The sequence below is a fragment of the Diceros bicornis genome, chromosome 19, assembly GCF_020826845.1.
Source record: "Diceros bicornis minor isolate mBicDic1 chromosome 19, mDicBic1.mat.cur, whole genome shotgun sequence".
NCBI classification, from domain to species: domain Eukaryota; kingdom Metazoa; phylum Chordata; class Mammalia; order Perissodactyla; family Rhinocerotidae; genus Diceros; species Diceros bicornis.
The window spans coordinates 23,851,038-23,857,502 of NC_080758.1; positions in this window are offsets into that span (position 1 = coordinate 23,851,038).

The window sequence follows — 6,465 nt, forward strand, 5'->3', positions numbered from 1 at the left end:
TCAGCTGTAAAATCCTTTGACTATAATCAGAGGTTGCAAAATGGTGGTCCACAGGCCATGCCTACCCTGCTGGCATGTTTTGACAGAGTTTTTTAAAAATTTGAATTAGGTATCAACACTTAAATACAGGGATTTTATGGAAAACTTTCCAGGAAAACATAATTTATTAATGTGGTCCCAATAGAAACCATCGACATAGAATAATTTTCAGAGAAGAAAAAGAGAAAGTTGTAAAAGAGCTCTCTCACCACCACTACCAAAAAAGAAAAATGCATTAGGTCCTGAAGTTTTCATAGGCAACTTCAGATAATCTTGATGTTTCTCAAACTGTCCCAGAGCATAAAAAGAAGGAAAAATACCCAATTCTTTTTGTGAATTAAGGAGACTACTGATACTAAAACCTGATGAAGAGTGTATAAAAAAAGAAAGCTAGAGATTCATTTCCTTTTCCTTGAATATTGTTTTAAAACTCTTAAATAAAATACAAGAAAAAAGAATTTAATAGCACATTTAAAAATAACCTATCACTCCAGGAATGCAAATATGGTTAATAAAGAATCCATAAATATAATCAGTTATGTTAGCATGGCTAAGGAGAAAAATCACCTGATCTTCATACATTAAAAAAAATTTTTTTGACAGAGGCATGTTCATGAACATGTCACTCTTGTGGGCAACAGGGGTTCCAACGTGCTGGGCCTTAGTGAGACTGCCCAGAGCCTGCCTCAGAGCTGTCTCATTGGTTGACGGCTGCTCCCAGAGGCATTCATCGCCAGCATTTCTGGGCTGAGCAACCCAGAGGCCAGAGAAAGCCCTTGACAAGGGTGCTTAGAGCAGGAAGCCATCATGTCAGCCTATGCGGAAATGGCAAGAGCCAAGAAGACCCAGAGAGTTAAAGCCATAGAGAATTCCTGGGGCTGCAGATCTCAGCAAGAGTTGGCAAAGTTGGGAGTTCTCCAAAAAAGGTGGTGCACTTGAAGGCAGAACCAACAGCACTTTCTATACAACATTGGGATCATGAGGTAAGAGCTGACTCCGGGAGCTCCTCTGCTGCCACCAGCCCCAAGGAGCAGCAGGGCACGGGGGCTGACCAGGGAAACACACTTTTGCAACCTTGTTGCTACCAAGTTCCATCTGCCAGGAAGAGAAAGGGCTAAACCAATTCCCTCACACAAACCCCCTGTCTTAAGGAGCTTCTCTATGAACCCGAGAGACTTCCCGTCAGCCTTCTCCATCCACAGTCCCTTCTCCATCCACAACGCCAATAATAGCTGGTCCAGGAAGAACTCATTTCATATAAAGGGGAGTTATAGGAAAAAGTAAATAGCACCAGACCTATATAAATATATTAGCAAAAAAGTGGGAGAGGGAGGCAGGGAAAGAGAAAAACAAACAGCAGATGAAAGGCATTCACTACAAAAAAACTAACATGTAACAGACGATAATCACCAACAGCAAAGAACTCAAAGGGCTTAATGAATTTTAAAACAAGAGATCAAAGCAAAGATGCACTAGTTCAAAGAAGAGAAGATGAGAAAACCGGAAGAGAAGGCATTGGCAGAGCTCAGGAAAGAAGTGTTTTTTAAAAAAACCATCTCAGAAGTGAAGGTCATTTCAGAAGCATCAAAAAGGAAGCTAGCCTTGCTGAATACAGATAGGATTGCAAAAAGCAAGTAAAGGAGTTGGAAACGAACAATTAAAAAGGAACCAAGAAATAATATAGCTAACAAGCATGGAGATATAGAGGCATGGGAGGTAACATAAGTACATGAGTTTCTTCAACTTTTATAGCTGTAAATCTTTTTCTTCCTGGTTTTATTGCGATACAGTTCACATATAACATTGTATTAGTTTAAGGTGTGCAACATAATGACCTGATATATGTCTAGACTGTGAAATGATTGCCATAATAAGTTTAGTTAACATCCATCACCTCACATAATTACAATTTGTGTGTGTGTGTGATGAAAACTTTTAAGAGTTGTAAATCTTAAGACACCTTTTAAACCTGATAAACCAAGAAACAGATGTATAAGCATATGTATTTAAAGATATAAAGGGAACGAACAATAATAATCAATTAAGACTGGCCAGGAAAAGATGAAAAAAAGTATAACAATGACTCTTTTTTGACTTTTGAATTATAGGTAGAAATATACATATCTAGCACCCATTCAAAATGAATGAATCAGGGGCTGGCCCGGTGGCGTAGTGGTTAAGTTCCTGTGCTCTGCTTCGGTGGTCCTGGATTCATGGGGTTAGATCCTAGGACCTATGCACAGCTTATCAAGCCATGCTGTGGCAGGCATCCCACATATAAAGTGGAGGAAGATGGGCACGGATGTTAGCCCAGGGCCAATCTTCCTCAGCAAAAAGAGGAGGATTGGCAACAGATGGTAGCTCGGGCTAATCTTCCTCACAAAACAAAACAAAAAAACCCCAAAACTGGTGAAATCTGAATAAACTCTGTGGATTGTATTGACATCAGTTTCCTGGTTTTGAGATTGTACTATAGTTATGCAAGATGTTCCCATTGGGGAAAAGTGGGTGAAGTGTGCATGAGACCTCTCTGTACTATTTTGGCAACTTTCAATGAATTTATAATTATTTCCAAATAAAAAGCATTAAAAAAAAAAAAGATATCCAGGCTTCTGTTCCATAACCCCCAACCACATGCCATGAAAAGACACTAGAGTTTCTTTCCGAAAGAATCTCAGAATCATATTAGAGCTCTCCCTTCACAAGGATGGTCTGCAATCCACTGCTCATCCTCTTTCCTTTAAACAACATTTACGGAGGGTCGACTGGGAGTCAGGCCTTGTGCTGGAAGCTAAGTGATATGTGATGAATGATTTATGATCCCTTCACAAGTGAGCTCCCAACCTAGTCCTAATAAAATGGCTTAATATGACAAGAGCATTGGACTAGAGATCAAAAGAATTCTGTCCTCATGGAACAACTTACTAGTTTTTTGATTTTGGACCAATCCTTTATCTCTTGGTGTCTTGATTTCTTAACCTGCAAAATTCAGGAGAATGAAATACATATAAATATATATTTTAAACTTAATCTGGCCCCTCTGGGTGGGTTCAAGGATATCTGGAAATTACCTGAAATTGTATGCAGAAGTACGTAAGTGCATCTCTCTTCTAAGAAGAGGGATTATAACTTTTTTTTTTCAGATTCTGGGGGCTTACTGACCCATAAAGAGTTTAGAAGATCTGAATTGGATTTTTGGATTTAATCTCTAAGGCCCCTTCCATTCTAACATTCCACAATTCTAATATATCTCATAGATCTTTCCTTACATCTCTAACATGTATTCTATGATTCCAATAGGGGTAGAAGAAATGGACTAGAGATCTAACATTCTGTGATTCCAAGTACCACCAGAGTTCATTCTCTTTCCCGAGAGGACAGGATTCAATGTTTCAACATAGAATTCCGGGCTTTTTATGATTTAACCTCCAACTGACCTTCCAACATCAGCTCTCACCCCTTCCCCAGACCCTAACCACTTCTCTCTCTAGCCTGCAATTTCCACAAAGTTTTGCTCCCACTCACTTTGTGTCTTGGTACAGACAGTGCCTTTTACCTGGAATGCCCCTAACTTCACCTTGTTTCTTCTTGAGTCTGTCAACTTAGAAAAAAGAGGCAACTGCAAAAACAAAAACAAAAGGAGAACGTTTATTTGGGGTCTTAGAATTGCAATTTGGGGAGCACAGGTACTGGCAGCAGCCAGAAAAGTGTCCCCCTGAGGAGTAAAAGTCTGGAGTTTTTATTAGCAAAAAAGAGAGGCCAGAACAATTACCTGAGCTGTTTGTTAGGGAGGGTAAATTATGTTACCGTTCATTGGCTTACTCAAAGACGTATTGCTGCTACCAGAAAAAGTATAGTCTTTGGGCCAGCCCAGTGGCCTAGTGGCTAAGTGCGTGCGCTCCGCTTCGGCGGGTCGAGGGTTCGCACTTTCGGATGCTGGGCGCGCACCGATGCACCACTTGTCAACCCATGCTGTGGCGGCGTCCCATATAAAGTAGAGGAAGATGGGCACGGATGTTAGCCCAGGGCCAGTCTTCCTCAGCAAAAAGAGGAGGATTGGCATCAGATGTTAGCTCAGGGCTGATCTTCCTCACACACACAAAAAAAGTATAGTTTTGCATAGTCCTTCAGAAAGTCGTTTCTCAGCAAATAACTCCCTTTTGACAAGTCACAAGGTCAGCAGAGTTTCATATTTTTAACAAGATGGAGTCCAGGGTACAAAATGGAGTCACTGTTATCAACTCATTTCACAAGATTCAGTTTGAAGGTCCTCTCCCCCGTGAAGCCTTCCACCACCCCTCCTCCCTCAAGTAGGGTTGGGCGTGCTCCCTTAGCCCTGGATACTGACTGCCTGTTACACAGGGAATAGGACTGCTGGTTCATCAGGGCAGCAAGCCCAACTGCCAGAGGCCAGACAAAGGAAACAAAGGCTTGAACTAGTAGGTATAACAAACTCTAGGCCCCTTTTTTCCCACCTTCGAAAAGAAAATAGAGAAAAATACCAGCTCTGAGGAAAACAATAACCTGAGAGCATTAGCAAATGCAAACAACATTCTATTTCAGAGGACAATAGGGTGTGGTGGGGACTGAGGCCAAGTGGGACAGAGTATCTTGTCTAAAGGAAGGAGACTCAACTCAGCTCCAGCTAATTGTTGACTGGCAGGAATGTGGGTCGGTCCAGTGTGGCCAGCTCGTCCACTTTTCAAGTAAGGTTGGAAATCCAGATTTGCACGTGAAATTTCCCAATTTTTACATCAGTAACTAAAAAACATTAAAGACTCAGTGCAATGACTTTCAAGGTTTTCGGGTTCTGGAAAGTGTTCTGTGAGAATCCACTTCTATTCATCCAAAAGAGCACATCCTATGTGAGAGGCAAGTTTTTTTTATCAGGGCCACTGGTGTGTTGAGGGTCATTAAACAGGTCCATTCATTCTGCACAGAGCTCAAAGGGACTGCAAAGGCCAAAACCTTTCATATGGGGCCCCTGTCTCTCTCTGGGCCCTAGTTTCCCTATCCGTAAAATGGGGATACAAAATATATTTGAGTCACCTGTTAGAATACATTACTTACTGAAGGGCTATCAGAACCACATGCTCTACCTACATCATCTCACTGAAGTCTCATAACTTCTATGAGGTAAGTTCTATTACATCCATATTTTACAGATAAGAAAACTGCAGCTCATAGATAGCAAACAATTTACCTAATGAAGATAATAGCAAACATTTAAAAAGCCCTTTCTTTCCAAGGTCTTTACTAATTTAATCCTCTCAACAACTCTGGCCTAAGCCAACTAAACTCTGCAATGGGGATTTGGGGATTCAGCCTGACTCCAACACCCCAGCACAGTGCTGTTCAACAGAAATATAATGTAAACCACATATGTAATTAAAATTTTTCTAATAGCCACATTTAAAAAGTGAAATGACACAAGTGAAATTAACTTTAATAATATACTTTATTTGACCCAATATATGCAAAACATTATCATTCCAACATGTAATCAATATAAAAAATTGAGGTATTTTACATTATTTTTTTCATACTAAGTCCCACGTGTATTTTACATTGCAGCACATCTCAATTGCGACTAGTCACATTTCAAGGGCTCGGTAAGCACATGTGGCTAGTGGCCACCATACAGGGCAACAACGCATTTACAGTCTATTTACTAATCCTAAAGTTAAAAGCAGAACCCACAGAGCCACCTGTCCACTGGTTTCAGAGGACACACAAAAAAATAACAATAGCAAAGAGTTCTTGAGGATTTACTTTGTGCCACGGGAAGGGCAGGTTTTACCACGTGTGTGGAGGACCTAACACACGTTATGTTTTGTCATCCTGGAAATAAGGCGAGTGCTACCGCCCTCCTCTTTCGACTAAGGGAGAGACCTCTCCCGACTCGGGCCCTCCCCCAGTGCCCGACCGCCGTCCTGGGGTCCCGCTCCCGCCACCAGCCGGGCGCCAGCCCCCGCGAGCCCGTGGCTCGCCATCATCCTCATCAGGGTCGAGAGGCGCGCACCTCCAGGCCCATGCGATCGTAGTGGATAAGGACCCCTTTCGGCTCCTCCTCCTTCGGCGACGGCGACTCCGACTCCGACTCCGACTCCTCCCTCTCCTCCTCCAACTCCTCCTCCTCGAACTGGTGCACGGAGGCGCCACCATCCCGAGGAGTCCACCATACACTTGGATTGGCCTTCCGCTCCGCGGTCGCAGCCGCCGCCGGACGCGACTCGCGAACGCGAGGGGGCGCCACGTCCGGGAGCCGGGACGCAGCTCTCCGACGCTCGCGCGCCGAGCTCTGCATGGAGAAGCCCTCGGCGACTTCCGCTTCCGGCCGCCCCAGGCGCTGAGCTGGTGCTGGCAGCCTCGGCGCGCTCTCGGTGCGCCCGTGTCCGCCCCCCGCGGGGTTGCGCCTGCTCTGCC